Genomic DNA, 16,718 nt, shown 5'->3' on the forward strand with positions numbered 1-16,718 from the left:
AAGATTTAGGGGAAAAAAATTGTGCTCTATAGGACATGAATAGACAGAACACCTACTATGTTCCCTACCAACATAAAAGTAAACACAGCCATAACTGCAAGCAGTCAGCCTGCATCCACCCTGAGATCCCAACCTACATGTACAGCTTGAACACTTGCTTCAAAGAGCTGTGCTAGGGCCCTGGAAGAAAGTAATTGTCTGCTCTCTAGCTGAGTGAAGGAGCCTGCCCTTGCCACTACTTGCTAGAGGAAATTAAAAACTGAAAATTATCGGGGATTTTTATTTTGTTTTGGTGGGAGGTTTGGGGGGGGTTATTTTTTGAGATTTGGTTTGTGGGGTTTGGGGTTTTTATTTGTTGGGCTTTTTAAAAGGCTGTTCTCTTCAGTAGTTGTTTTGCAGCTATTTCCAAAAGTCCTCTAGAGGAAGTAAGCTCTGTCTTTAACTTCCAGTACTTTTCCTTCTCTTCTTTCACACTGATAATTGCTTTTTCATCTCTCAGCTATTCTCTAGATTGTTGTATCACCTCCCCTGGCCTAATCTCAATATTTTACAATCTCCAGCCACTTATTTCAGTGCAACAGCTTTAAAGTTTATCCTTTTCTTCCCTTCCCTGCATTTCAATTCACACAATTCCATTCGCAGTAATACATCATTATATGTTAAGCAAACTCGCCTGATACTCATACACATTTACATTAATTATCTTTTTGAAAAATCTGTACATCATCTAAGGTGGTATTTCTCATTATTTTCAGAGCTGAATCTAATCTATGGCTACATTATTCTATTTTCATTTCTGCGATACTTGTTTGACTATGGTATGATACAGTTTCTAAATGACAGATTATTGCTTCTGCTAGATAAGGGGATTGATATTTTCCTTTAATTGTAAGGATTCTCATGGAGTGCTGAGTGTCCTTGGGTGAGAAGCCAGACTGATCAGGCCTCATTAAAAAAAAATGATACCTGAAAAAAAGGCTTCAGTAGTGTCAGTAACTTCATTATTACCTTCATTTGCTCTAGATGAATTAGATTTAGATCCCCCCCCCCAAATTACAAGTTGTTAAATTATGTATAAACTTAAAATGCAGCACAACTTACGATATGGAAAGACTTGACACCTTCATAGATGAGAGATTAAAGTTAAAACAAACCAATATTTTTCTGAAATGTGGAGAATGGGAAGCACATAAATTAGATTATTTCTTCACGATGGAAGTGAGATACACCATTACCTGGGTACTCATCAAGGGCACCAAACACTCCGCACATATGTTCTGTCAGTAACGGATGTAAGCCATTCTTCCTGCTTATTGCACTTCATCTATTCATCGAAAAATTCACAGACTGCAACATCCACTCCTTTGCTAATTAGATTCAGACTTGCTGATGGAAGCTGGCATTGCCTTTTCCACAACTGATTTCTATGCTAGTGAATGATGAAGTCCAAAGAGAGACATTCATAAACTTTCTGCCCCTCAGCCCTAGAATCCACCTGGAAAAAGTGCCACACGAGCTGCATGGATTACTCTTCTAGTCAATTCAAGTACTGATGATCTTAAATTTTTATCTAACCGGGGAAAAAAATTAGGCTATTCTACAGAAATTACACACATGAAGTGATCAGAAACCTTTATTTTAATGGTGAATATCTTAAGTGATTTCACATTTATAGTTGTCAGTGCTAATGTCATTCGCTGAGGAGAAAAGGCACACAGTTTCCCCTGCCACAAGGCTATGGGTTGGGGTTTTTTTCTCCCCTCCTATTTTCATTTTAGATGTACAACAGGTGCTTGTGGAAAAACCACTATTCTAACCTAATCATGCTCACTGTGACAAAATGCTAAGAGGCAACTCAGGGAGGAGAATGACAAAATGCATTTGCATAGTTTGCACTGCAGATTTTATTAAATTTAGGAAGAAAGGCCTGTGAGGCTTATTATGATGTTGTCAAAATCTGTAAATATAAAGGTCCCTTTGGTATTTCTTAAAGTCCTAAGTAAAAGGTCCTTTGGATTCAGAGTTAAAGCCAGACTAATGAATTTAGTCTTCACAGTCTTTTGAGTTGATCTTTGGAGGGAAAGTGCGATACGAGTAAACTGTATTACCTTGAAAAGAGTTTCAGTTACTTCGTTCGAAGAAACATCTCATTCAGCTCTGGACTTTCCAGATTGCATTCCTCTGCAACCACAACATATACACACAAAAAAATAATAGCTTTTGCCATTTGGTAGAAATTCCCGAACACTTACAAAAAGCACTAGATACCACCAATGACTTTTTCCAGATTTATACACCTAATGTGTGAAAGTATTACATCTATATAACGTACAAATAAAATAGTTCATTCAGTGTTTTCTCCTGCTTTAGTTGATCCAAGTATCTTGCATCAATATATATTCAAAGAGTTTTCTAGAATATGCTTGTGATTTAATCATCAAATTATCTAAATGCTTTCTAGAACAAACAGATTAACATGGATATTATCCGGATCAGACACAGGATGCCTAGACTCACTAAAAATAACTGTTCATCAAAGAAGAAAACAGAGTAAAACAGCTCCAGAAGGAATTACTGAGAAAAATCTTTGCCAAGAAAACTGTTAAGCATGTTTATGTCAGATGTGGAAGGCTGTGTTAGAGTGCCTGGGGTGCTGTGAGATGCTGCCCGGCAGCTCCCCGCCAGCCCAGCCCCAGGAGCCACAAGGCACCCTGGCCCCCCAGTGCCCATCCCACAGAGAGTGAAGCAGGACAGGACAGGGGGTCACCAGGTTCAGATGAGAGCCCAGATTGCCAGACAAGCCCATAGTGATGAGGCACATCAGTGAGAGCAGCCAGGGATGGCCAGGCCAGGCAGTGGCCCAGCTGTGAGGTGATAGCAATGGGAGCTCTGTTGGGGCCCAGAACTGGACCCTCAGCCTAGAGCAGCTACTGCAGGATGGGAGTCAACCATGGCCCAGGCCTCCCCACAGCACTGCCAGGGACCCTCACGCCAAGGCCACCAGTGGGAGGGGGAAGTTCCTGCCTGCCGTGGCCTGGGCCCTGCTGCCAGGCCCCCACTGCCAGGCCCCCAGGAGGGGAGGTCGCGCTTACAGCCCTGGCACTGCTTCATCTGGACACCTTACACACTAGCATTGCACCTAGCAGACTACTCAGGGATAGAGATTTCTCCACAGGCCCAACTCACTCCCCACATACATATGTTCAAAAACACTGAAGAGAAAGAGAATTCAAACTTTCTAAAAGTGCTTTGGGATATTAATTATCTACTCAGAGCTGGATAAACACGCAGATCTGGCAACAACACTTGTCATCTACCCTGATTACAGGGAGAAAGTAGCCATCAGGGAGAGGAAAACCTACCACTGAAAACCAGGATAACTCTAGCCATCAATAAAAAATCTTCACATTATCATTGCACTTGGTAATAACAGCATACCTGAATTGATATACGGATGGGGATGCATAAGGCAACCTTAGGAGTCAACCTGCAATCCTTAAGTCTAATTTACAGATAATGATTTACTCTTTTAAAGAATACTGAAAATCCTTCAGCTAGGAAAATTACCCTTACTGGAGAAATCCAGCTGCTGAACCTGAGTTTTACCCTCGGTTCACACAATGAATTAATAAAAAGGGGTACAAACCCTGTATCAGTTCCATTTGTTTAGGGAAAGCCCATCACTTCATCTTCTATATATTCACACAGAGTTTAGATATTGTCTCCTCTTCCTCTTTTGTTCCCAACCCCTCTTTTCCTCTCCACGCCAAACTCCCTGATACAAATTTTTCAGATTTATGCCTTGGTTTCAGAAACACGACAGCTTTATTTGTCATGCAGTCTTTTATATATGAAATCATCTTAGGAACATGCTATTTACCCTAACCAAACATTATAGCTGGAAGGAAAGTTTTTCTCTTCAGTAGGTGTTCAATAATCATATGAGTGCATGTCCTCATATGCTGCAATTTTTGCACTGCACTTTAATAACTTGTGAAAATAAATTGCCAAACATATGCAAAATTAAAAGGACAAGGACAAAAAGATTATTTGATTTCAGCTTACTGCTACAGCCCTGACAGTTCTTACTTGCAAAAGAATAACTGAAGAACCCTTCTAGGAAATTAAACAACATAAACTTGGAGGGCTCTATGCCCCTGAATTTTTACCCTCACACAGCCTGTTAGATTCACTGTCGTCCTTTTCAGTTTAACACTATCAATATGGATACCAACTAGTCAGTCATGGATTTTGTCAGCGTTATAAAAAGATTGCAGTTACTATCTAAATATAATTCTCATCTCTTGTATATATAAAAGCATGAACAGTTGTACTGTGCACTGTTAAGTAGTTAAGATACTACATTCAATGAATTAAGTGGAATAAGCAAGGGATATAGCTAGGGTTAGGCGAGGTTGACAGTATGAGCCATCCACACTGATACTGTGCTATATCTTTCCAGCAGTTTCAGGTATTGCTCTCTTGGTTTTTGGTCCATAGCTCAGATCACAGCTCATTACACTCGGGTCTTCTTTGCATTGCCCTGTTTGCAGTGGCTTCCCACACTCAGATCTTTTGTCTTGGTCTCAGCTCTTGGCCAAGGCACAGGGCACAGCTGCCATACATGTCATTTGGCATATTAGATTTACAGTAATTAAATTTATAGTAATAAAGAATGCAGTTTTCAAGCAGCGATCACCATTTGATATTTTAATGCAAGTTGTTTTCTTTCACTTTGTCATATAAGCTATTGATATCTGTTTCCACTTTTTATCCCAACACATGAAAGGTTAGTTTTCATAAATTTTGTGCAAGCTGGATTCATGTCAGCTGTAGCATTTATCACAGTGAATATGCCCATTAGCACTTGTGGACTTGATCTCTAAGTGCTTGAAGGCTGCTTCCAGGGCAGGAGTCAGAGCAATACAGTAACTAGGACTCAGACCTACCTGCACACTCAAGACAATTTCCAAACCACCAGAGGATAGTTCCTTACAGACAGACTACTTTCAACAGTGGAATGTCAAATTATTAAGGCCAAGTGAGTTTAAATACTGACTAGACTTCCTGCTGTCAGAAATATGGAAGAAATTTTTCCAAATCCTCAGTGCTAGGTAAGCCAAAATGCTAAGTTACATAGAATGTAACTTGAACACAAAGAGAAGAGTGATGGTTTTCAGGTTTACAGGTTGTTCTGGAACTATACTGGTCAGCAGTTCACAAAACAACAAGAAAACCACAAAACTTCTCTTTTTTTCCAGATTTGGCCTCAGACACTAAACTAGAGGTTCAACTTGACTGAGTGTTACTCTGTGTAAACATATGCAGTGTACTTCATACAATATAGCATGCCAGCTTTCCTAAAGGATGCCCAAACTTTTAACTTAGGTATTAATGTTTTGCACTAAGTAAGGGCACTAGCGCTTAGCACATTTTGACATTGGTTTTATTTGGAAAATTTCTGATTGTGTTAATATTCCAACTGTCTCCTTTTCTTGTACATACACCCGAAGTATTACACAAAGGCAGGGACGAAAACTGAAGTGAAACAAAAAGTGGCTATTAGCTCTCTACCAGCAAACCAATTCTTTGTTCCATAGATAAAAAAGCTAGAGTGCCCTGTGGTGCAGCTGTCAGGTGGGTCTAAATGCTGTGTTAAAATATCTATTCTATCTTTGGAGATAATTACGTCAGGAGTAAGGATGCTTGTTTACAAGTGGAAAATTCTTTTAGAGCCATTTCTGTATACAGTATTTTTTTCAGCTAAACAATGAATAAACTCTACTTCACAAAGATTTCTTCTGTTTCAAATAAATTTCAAAAGTCTAGTCTAGTTCTGTTCTTCATCCTGTCAACTCACTTCAAAGTAATTTTTATTGTTACCAAACTATTTAAAAGAGCACTTTTCCTTCAACGCTCATTTGAAGTAGCTTTTTGGGCTAATTGAAAATCCATTACTGTTTTTTCACTTGAGACTTGTAGAGGGTTTGTTCTGGATGTTCTTACATCAGTGGAAATGAAATGACAATGAAAAGCTGACGCTGTTTGATTTTTGTTTAGTGGGGTTTTTTTCCTTAAATCTGTGAAAAACAGACATAGATACATTCTCTAATCTCCTATATTTGGCAAAGGAGAAAAACAAAACCAGTGATTCACAACATCCAGTATCATGGACTCAAAGCCATGAAGGTAAGCGGCTATGTAGATCAGAAACTAGAGCTGCAAGTCCCAAAATGCATCATTTTACAACTCATGTTCTAACCTTAACGTTCTCACATTTTCTGATGGTACTGCCTAAGGGAACATTCCAGCTACTAAAAATAAATGTAATAAACAGAAGTATAATAAACTGAGAATATTGTACCCTTGAGCTTTGGAATTTTATACCCTAGAACCATGCAGTCAACAATTTCAGCTAATATGTTGTGCAATATGCTTTGATCAGCTTACAATACCTGCTATCTCAAACACAGCACAGGCATGATATCATCCCAATGAGCAAGCCACTACTTAAGTGATCAACAAATAACAATTTTTTGCATGTCCAAGCTGCTTTCAGATGTGTAGTTTATTTTAGTTATTTTAATACTTAACTATCTCATGAAGATCAGTGTCTACACTACTCAGCCTTCAATTTCCAACAAAACATTTTGCTGATTGTGTCATTGAGCATTTCAAGATTGTTTCACTTAGGTATCAACTGTATCAGAGGAGCTTCTGAAGCATTTTAGGACAAATTATTCGAAAGAGAAAAAGAAGGGAGAAAAATCGTTGTCCTTCTCGGTCTAAAAAACATTTTAAAAGCCAAAATATGCTGAGCTGACACATCATGCAGTCTGAAGAATATAGTTATTGCCTTCTCTACAATGCTTTCAACTTCAAGAGAAATCATACCCAAGCATTTAGTCATTGAAAACCTCCAAACCATCCTTCCAAACTTAGCATTTAACATAAAAGAAAGCACAACTATTTTTATTTTACCAAAATAAAATATCTTCAATTATAATCTCACCAGTAAGGGTCTTACCTCTTTTGTAAAGATAAGACTCTTCAAAAGACTCAATATGAAAGCATTATTAACAGTTTTGAGATGTACTTTTCTGACCAAGTGGAGATGGCAGCTGTGTGGCAGCCAGAACAGCTACTGGACAGCTGAGGAATTTTATGCTCTTTTGTCATGTCAGGAAGGTATATATATTTAACATATTTCTTACCACAGATACTATACCATACATACACATCACAGATACATTTTTAATTAAACTCTGCTTTTCTAGCACCAGAAAATTTTTGGTTGAAAGTCATTGTGATGGTCAACAACTACAACAACCATTAGCAAGAGCAGTGCCCTTCATTCTTTAAGACTATATATACTGTCTATTAAAAACCCTGGACTGGGAGCAAATAGGTCTCAATTAATTTGATAGTCATATATGCACATCCAATAGAAAGGAGTAACAACATAAGTCCTGTCTGCAGAACACCCAGGGCCCTTACCATGCAAACCAGTCTGACAAAAGCAGGAAAATCATATTAAGTCCTTCTACCAACTATACTTTCAAGAACTCTTCCTCAAAAACTTATAATGCTTCTACCAGGGGGACAAGTAAGCAAAATACTAGTATTTCCCTTGTCCGCAATGCTTCTTGATCACAGAACAGTCAAGGTTGGAAGGGACCTCTGGAGATCATCTAGCCAAGGGGTCCTCAAACTACGGCCCGCGGGCTGGGTACGGCCCCCCAGGGTCCTCAATCTGGCCCCCGGTGTTTACGAACCCCCCCGCCCCCCCCCCCCGGCAGGGGCTGGGGGGGGAAACCAAGCAGCCACAGATGCAGCCACTTCATCCGTGCACCGGCCCCCTGTTTAAAAGTTTGAGGACCCCTGATCTAGCCCAATCCTCTGCTAAAGCAGATTCACCTAGAGCAGGTTGTAGAGTTGCATCCAGGCAGGCTTGAATATCTCCAGAGAAGAAGACTCCACAACATCTCTGAGCAGCCTGTTCCAGCACTCTGAATCAGGATTTGACATTAGCTAACAAACATCTTATACATAGCAGTGATGATTATGGGAATCTTTCCAGGAACTACTTCCTGATGATGTTCTCCAGTTCTGAATAAGGACTGGCTAGCCTGCTTGGATGCATTTGTGCAAGACCAGCAACTTGTGAAAATGGCATTTGGTCCTGGCTGTTCTCATGTGTGGAGTCGTAAGCCAAATCCTACCTCCATAGCAGAACATTCCTTAAGGTAGTCAGACTCAACCCACAGAGAACAGATTCAACACAGAAAGCAGCCAAAAGCACAACAGTAAGCAATGATCTGCCTTTAGCCCATACTTGCCCTTTTCTTTAGTACCTGCAATTTGTCTCCTGCTGGTGACCCAGCAGTCACAAAAACTGCGTGAAAATTCTGTCCTAAAAGACAGGTCACTATTTTTAACCAAACCAATATTTTAGAAGACTAACGATTCAGGTATCAGTTTTGATTTGTAGCCCAGTTTCCAAAGGTAGAATGTCTTCTGAGTCCTGTTTTATTTCCAGTCAAATTCTAAGCTCCTAATAGAGTTCCACTTAATTTCTGTGGCTACTTTAAGGACTGAAACTTGAAAGGCTTCTCCTACTCTTTCTTTTCTGCTTACATACCACACAAGAGAAAAATCATTTAAACATGAAGAATAGATCCATAATATTCTAAGGAGGCCTGTATTTTAAACTCTTTTGTTTCTTTACTCTCCATTTGACCACAAGGTCATAAAGCATAATGAGCTACCCTTCAGAGATAGTAGTTTTCCTATCATTCCTCATCAAGTATCTTCATCAAGAATGACCATCAGGGGACAGCAACAGTCAGCTGCTCTCCAAGTAATGAGGAGACAAAAGTTAAGCGCAATAAAAAGGTTCAGCAGGCCAGGGGCCTCTCAGAGAGGGAGCAAATCCAGAGATCATGACCAGGTTCAACCAAGAGTGCAGATCAGCAGGAAAGTTCATAGCAATAAGGCAGGTCCAAGAGGAAGCCAGGAGAACAATCTGCAGATCAAGAGCAATTAAGGGTAATCAGGGTCAAATACTGTCCAGAGATCACTGAGCAGGTTCAGAGGGACCAGACAGGTCAAGCCAGTCCATGGGTTAAGGTCCAGATCAACAGTGTCTACATCTAGACACAGCTGAGCAAGCCTCCTACAGCATAGCTCAGACAGAGGCTGAAGACTCACGGCTGAGCTTAAATGCAGCCTTTGGGCCTATGGGCAGGGATGTGGATGGAGGCCCCAGGTGAGGCTGGTCAAAGCTCTTAGAGCTGTTCGTGCACTTAACGTTTTGGCATAAATGTTATTGTCCATCTGCTAATGATTTGGAGATAGCCTAATGACCTGCAGTAATGACACAGATATTTTGCCAATGAAGAAGAGATATTCCAGTTTAGGCAATGCTCACTGGGAGAGCTTTCTTGGAGTTTCCTGAAACAGCAGCAAAGATATACATACATTTTCATTAATCTCTACTACTCAAAGAAGAACACAATCAGGCCAATATTCAATTAAATCCAAAAGCAGAATTTTTTTAAAAAGCTTTTCTTTTTTTTTAAATTTAAAACATAAAGTACCTTTAATCTATAGTTCTAGCTGTGCTAAGATAGCACAGAAAACAGAAGCTTAGAATTCAGATAAGCATTAGACTTAATAGGCTTAATGAGAACATGTAAAAAAGAATAATTTTTGAGATACAAATCCTAAAGCTCCAAGGCATACACCAACCAGGAAATGAGAGAAGCTAAAAAGTTCATTCCATTATAATCTACTTTTTAGAATAGGCATGATCACAAATGAACACCTGATCACAGGTTTGATCCAGTGTAAAGTCTTGCCTTTATTTATTTACTTTTATTATGGCCTTACTTATATATAAGATATCAAGCCAAATTATGACCTAAAAATGTACATATAGCTCTTTTGATTTCCTGCCTTAACCAGAAACTAGTTCACTATATGCACCTACATACATCCCTGCATTTATGTATCTTAAAAGGAAATATTTTACAGAAAATAAAAAAGTGCAGGAAAGTTTCTGCCTAAATTTAGAAATCAAAAAGCATAACAGGGCACAGACAATTTTGTGCATACACAAAATATTAATGTAATTAAAGATGAACCCTGAGCCTTGGAAATAGAAATAAGAATTCTTGGTTTCTTGTTGGAAGAGACACTTGTAGCTCATAGCTGGTAGAGTAAGGTTCATTACAAAACCAGGATAGTTCTTTACTGGCTCTTATTGCATATCCCAGGATTTCTCAAAACATTTCATGAACCTAATGAGGCCTCCTTTGAAATAAAAAAAAATGTTCTTATCCTTATTTGATAGCTAAACTGAAGCACTGTGAATGGAAGGCTCTTGCTTGTGAAAGACAATTGGCTGTAAAGTGGGACAGTGGTAAGTAACATTTTTGCCTTGGATATAGCATACCTGGATCCAAATTTCTTCTCAATACAGTTACCTAAGTCAAAGAATAAAAGGTCAGTCAAAGTTCCCATCACATGTGTGCCAGGCACTGGACTTTTAACCAGTAAAGTCCTGTAAGCACTGTGGTTGTTTCTGAATATACTCAGCATTGTTTCTGTTATGTCAGAACTGAGGCCATTCACATTTCTTTCATGTCTAAACGTGAAATGCACAGATGAAGTATTTTCTTGGGTGTACCACTACGAGGCCCAAATCAGTAAGTAAATCATTACCTAAGAAATATCTACAGAATTGACATCAAAAGAAAATAAAATTGTATTCACCTGTTACATGCTGAAATTTGACCAGAAGAGAGGCTTTGCCTCTTTATTAACTTTTGCTTGGCATGTAGGAGGTTTGGGTTGGTGCCTCTTATTCCTGTTGTCTTTTTAGAGAAACCAAAGAGCCCTCTTCAGTTTGTAAAAGGAACAACTTATTTTCAGTACAAACTGTTCTCGTATTGGAGGGCTTTTACAGTTCCCCTCTCATACTTACTGTCATAACTGTGGATACTCTCCAGATAGTACTTATATATTAAACCCTATAGTTCAGATGCCTCACTCGGTTGCTAGTCCAAGAGTCAGGAATTTCCCTTTGTGGATCTAGTGTTCAGTCTGTATCTTACTTCCTCATGTGTGCAACAGCATTAACAACACCTTTCTAGTTTCCAGTCTATTGAATATGTTAAATATTGTCAGGGAAGCAGATATTAGAGAAATTAGAGCAGACAATAAATCAGGTTTGGATTAGGATTCAGCAAAGCACATGTAGATTCCCAATGATCAACTTTCAACCATTATCTTACTCTCCCCTTTCCACCTATAAAACAGAAAAGCATATAATTTTCAACAAGGGACTTAAGAGCAGGGAATCATTAAACATTCAGTCTTAGGAAGCTGCAAGTGTTTGGATTGGACTGCAAAATGCCATAACAAAGTAGTCTTGATCCTGTGTTGACTTCAACAACAGCCTATATAGCTGGACATTTAATCAGCTCCTTGACTCATTTCCCAATCCAGACACTTGCAGAAATACACCTTATTCCTTCCTGGCACACCTCCCATAAACTATTGAAATAGCTAGTTCTGAAGAACTGGCATTAGATATTTTTTTTTTAATGTTTCCATACTTGCAGTTCAGCCTTCTCAGGGCTGGCCTCTTAACTATAAGAAACAAGTCTATGCTTTTGCAACACATTTGCACAAAGTGCCCCTTAATGGCTTGCCAGCCTCCACACTAAATTGGCGGTCTTATTTGCATAAGTAGAGAAGCAGGAAGTGCAAGGAGACAGATGGGTGAATATTAATTAATGTTTATAAGGCTGTTGAAAAAAAATAAATTGAAATTTTGAAACCCTACTTCCCAAACTACCTTGTCTTATTTACATTATCATGTAATGCTAGCAGACAGAATGTATGAAATGCGTAAGAAGCTACAAGCTTTACATTAATTATTTCTTGAAAGATAAGCACAGATGCACAGCTAAGACTATGCCAGTTCACCTCCTCCAGACACACAGAGGGCAAAAGTAATTTCTTACATGGTAGAAGCCTGTTATACCAGAAAATGATTATTTAATCTTGCTATTAGGTGAAGATCCCAACTGAAACTTGCAAAAAATATAGAATTTAATGCTATTACTGAAAATCTGATTTGATTCCTGATTAGATACCACTAATATACCTATGAATAGTAAAGGCTAGGATCTCTATGGTTTCTGAAATGCAAATCACATATCACATACCATCTTTATGGCAAACAGTTACTATTACTGTTTAGCTCTTTCTCGCTGCCAGATTAAGCACAGTACTGCAGCTGTGATACTGAATGTACTCCATACATTATCTCAGTACACAGCTGCTTCAAGATCAGGTACAACCAAACATTACATCTGCTTTAGTTCTGAAAACTGGGGTATGTCCCCCCCTTAGAACATGGCTAGCATGCTATTGAATATATAGTGCTAGGAATGTGGCTGCATTTTCTCTACAGAGTCAGTACATGTGCTGAATGACTATGCTAATTATGTCCACCTACAGCATCTACTGTGCTAGCATATGCACTAGATATTGGCACACTAATGTTTGCTGATATTACTTCATTCTGGTACAAATTTTTTGGTAAGCCTTCATTAAATACTTACTTATCATACTTCAGTATGAAAAGGGCAGATTTTGCATGGTGTGAAGATGATTGCAGTATAAGCCAGATGAAACAGCCTTGAAATGAGAATACATTTTTCAATATTTTCAGGCTTCTTTTCCTTTTTAGGCAGGAAGAACAGGACCTAAAACAGCATAACTGGATAAAAAAGTTATGTCACTGATATGTAATAGGATGCTATTTTATTCACATCCAGTAACAACTCAATGGACCTGTTCACAAATAGATGAATGAAGCCTAAAGTTTTATTAATTTTGCTGTGAATTTATTCAGAACGTGCCTGGTAATGACTCTTAAAAGTTGAGAAAAATATATTAACAGCTGTAGAAACATTTGCAGATCATTTTTCAATTACAGTTTTTCAAATATGAACTAAAATGCATTCTGTTAATTAGCATATACTTATGTAACATCTTTATTGTAGAGAGTTCCCAAATTATTATATATGAAACAGTTCATAAACAGAAGGCAGCCACAACTGGGACAAAAACCACAACATAATTAAGAAGCCACACCAATTCCGCTGAGCAGACCTTGCTTGTAATAAAGGTAGGATCAAGCCTTATAAAAAAATAGAAAATAAAAGGGGAATGAAAAAAAAAAAAAGGAGGAGAAGGAGAAGGAGGACAAGAAAAGCTTACGCAATATTTTAGTTAGGCAGATCCTCAACCTCAGGAAGAGAATTTTTTGAAGGCACAGTAACCATTCAAAAAACTGGAATTAAAGAACAGCAGAATTACAGAACCATCAGGGCTGGAAGGGACCTCTAGAGATCATCTAGTCTGACCCTCTGCTAAAGCAGGTTCACCCAGAGCAGGTTACACAGGATCATGTCTAGGCAAGTTTTGAATATCTCCAAAGAAGAAGACTCCACAGCCTCCCTAAGCAGACTGTTCCAGTGCTCTGGCACCTTCAAAGTAGCTCTCCACTGATCTCACTGAAGGTGATGTCATGAAACAATTCAATTTTAGTCTACAGAGGTTCCTAACGACAAAAGGATGAAAGATGTCCAAATGATGAACAAACAAATGTCAGTAGTTTAAACACAGTTTTTCCTGAGTTCTAGGTCCCTGGATACTGGTTTACAGTATAAAATTTCAGATAGAAATTATAGTTTAAGGAAAGAGGAATAAGTTTTATAGACATTTTCTAACACTTTAAAAATTTTAGCATCTTTAAATTTTTAAGCACATTGGACTTGACAGTGTACTACATGACATCCTTGTCTCTAAACTGGAGAGACATGGATTTGGCAGATGGACAGCTGTGTGAATAAGTAATTGGCTGGATAGTTGCAGTCAGAGTCATGGTCAATGGCTTGATGTCCAAGTAGAGACCAGTGACAAGTGGCACTCATCAGGGACCTCTACTGGGGTTGGTGCTCTTCAACATCTTTGTCAGGGACATGGACAGTGGGATCGAGTGCACCCTCAGCAAGTCTGCTGAGGACACCAAGCTGAGTGGTGCGGTCAACATCCTGGAGGGAATTGGCGCCATCCAGATGGATCTGGAGAGGTGGGCCCAAACAAACCTCATGAAGTTCAACAAGACCAAGTGCAAGGTCCTGCACCTGGGTCAGGGCAATCCCAAGCTCAAATACAGGCTGGGCAGAAGATGGATTGAGAGCAGCCCCAAGGAGAAAGACTTGGGGGTGTTGGTTGATGAGTAGCTCAACAGGACCCAACAATATGCACTTGCAGCCCAGAAAGCCAACTGCATCCTGGGCTGCATCAAAAGAAGCATGACCAGCAGGTTGAAGGAGGTGATTCTCCCCCTGTACTCCACTCTTGTGAGACCCCACCTGTAGTACTGCATTCAGCTCTGGAGCCCCCAACCATGGACCAGTTGGAGTGAGTCCAGAGGAAGGTCACAAAGACGATCAGAGGCCCAGAGCTCCTCTCCTATGAAGACAGACTGAGAGAGATGGGGTTGTTCAGCCTGGAGAGGAGAAGGCTCCAGGGAGACCTTATAGCGGCCTTCTGGTACCTAAAGGGCTCTTATAAGAAAGATGGGGACAGACTTTTTAGTAGGAACTGTAGTGACAGGACAAGGGGGAATGGTTTTAAACTGGAAGGAGGCAGATTTACATTAGATATTAGGAAGAAATTCTTTACTGTGAGGGTGGTGAGACACTGGCACAGGCTGCCCAGAGCAGCTGTGGATGCCCCATCCCTGGTGGTGTTCAAGGCCAGGCTGGATGGGGCTGTGAGCAACCTGGTCTAGTGGCAGGTGTCCCTGCCCATGGCAGGGAGGGTGGAACTAGATGATCTTTAATGTCCCTTCCAACCCGAAACATTCTGTGATTCTATGAACATACTGTGTCTTTATCCAATTACCTTTCTCCCAGCGAAGAATTAATATCGTATAAACTTTCTTCAGCAGCTTGTAAATCCACATATACTGAGAAACCAATCATAGACTGGGAGAAGTGCTTTTTTGATAAAAGTATTTCTCAGTGATTTCTGTGAACATTTTCTAAGGTGGTTTGGCCATAGCTGCAACACACAACGAGAGAAATTTTCACAACTGTAATGTACCACAGAAGGAGAACAGAAGAGATTGAAGATGACTGTAATATCATGCATATCCTATATAAGAATGAAAGCAAGGAATTCTTTTAATAAAATTTCCAGATCACCCTAGAAAATGGAACTATACCCTCCCAGTACAGTGAATGAAGAGAAGCAAAACTCCATCACCAATTAAAAAAACAAACAAACAAACAAAAAAAAACAACAAAAAATACCCCAAACAACCAAAAAACAAACCACTTTTAAAAACAGACAGAACAGAAAAAGACAGCCATAGTAACATACTAACTTGACAGCCATGCTAACTTGAACTGAGGAGATTAAATTTCCTTCTGATCTTAAATATGGAGAGAAATTTAAGCTTAAAAATATGAGTAGGATATACCAATGAACCAGTTAGAAGAATTTAATTCCAGTGCAAATTACTGTATTGTCTCTCCTTGGATTTTAATTCTAGTAATTTAATTCTGAATTCTCCAGTTGCAGAAGAGAAAGAAAAAACACCTCCCTGGACTCAGTAAATGACCAGAAAAGCTTTGAAGATTAAGACTAACACAAATAAAAGCACAAATTAGAGACTGTCAAGACTTCTTTCAACATCCTTTAGATATACTGGAACATCAGATATTAATATTCATACTTATTTTGCCAGGAATTCTTGGACATATTTATATGTCCTTTCAGAGGCTTATTTCAAACTTCACCTTAAACCCATTTAGATTCTTTGACTCCACTGTACTGAGACATCATTTTAGAGCCTCACTTCACATCTTATTGAAGACTTCCTTCAAATCTACTCTCAGTTTATTTATGATCAGTTAATAATAATTTATGTGGTTTTAATCTTATCCTTTAACAGAAGTATTTTCCCCCTCCAATATGTTTATAGAAAATCCTTTCATCTCCTCTCAGATTCAGCTGGATGACACTACACAGGCGATGTCTTTTCATATTCTTTGAATTTCACTGTAGCTCTCCCTACTCTAAGCATGTTCCAAATCACATTTTTTCTTCTTAGAATAGTATCCAATATGTCACACTACATACAGTTTATTAAATTATAGCACTAATATTCCTCTAAGGCTGCTAGTAATACCTAGTGCCTTCTAGAACCTCCTTTGTCATTTCCCTGCTACCTAACACTGTCAGCAGATAGTCATTCTCTAAATGGCCAATACGTTCAGATTCCCTCCTTCTCCCACCACCTCCTCCTGCTAAGTCCTCAAGTTATACCTAAGTTCCTAGTAGAGGTCCCTTCATGCCAATCTAAAGCAATTATTCAGAACAAGATCACTCCCTGTTTTTCACTGTTGAATGATACAATCAGCCTGTGCCTAATGACAGCACTTTTGAAGACACACTTTTGAATACAGCCTTGTCTAAGAAATCATATATCTTATTTAAAAATATGTTAAATCATATTTTTGCCTCCCGCTCTAAATCAGGAAACAAAAGTGTGCAAAGTTTATGTTATTGCCATTATTCACCTGTCCTTTAATAACAATTTCTTATCAGGACTACTTGTGCACCCA

At 39.0% G+C, this 16,718-nt stretch overlaps 1 protein-coding gene across 20 annotated transcripts in view; it reads right to left on the reverse strand.

Annotated features, from left to right (window-relative positions):
- LRRC4C (leucine rich repeat containing 4C) overlaps positions 1–16,718 on the reverse strand; it is a 548,895-nt gene that overhangs the window by 196,794 nt on the left and 335,383 nt on the right. Inside the window, exon 2 of one of the 20 annotated variants that reach the window (XM_080396368.1) lies at positions 2,109–2,181. The exons of 18 other annotated variants lie outside the window; for them this stretch is intronic. The gene's annotated coding sequence lies outside the window, so the exon portion shown is untranslated. Of the gene's footprint in view, positions 1–2,108; positions 13,577–16,718 lie in introns of those variants that run through there. One more of the 20 variants, XM_080396380.1, reaches the window with a different exon arrangement.

The sequence above is a fragment of the Falco punctatus genome, assembly GCF_963210335.1.
Source record: "Falco punctatus genome assembly, chromosome: 7".
Lineage (NCBI taxonomy): Eukaryota > Metazoa > Chordata > Aves > Falconiformes > Falconidae > Falco > Falco punctatus.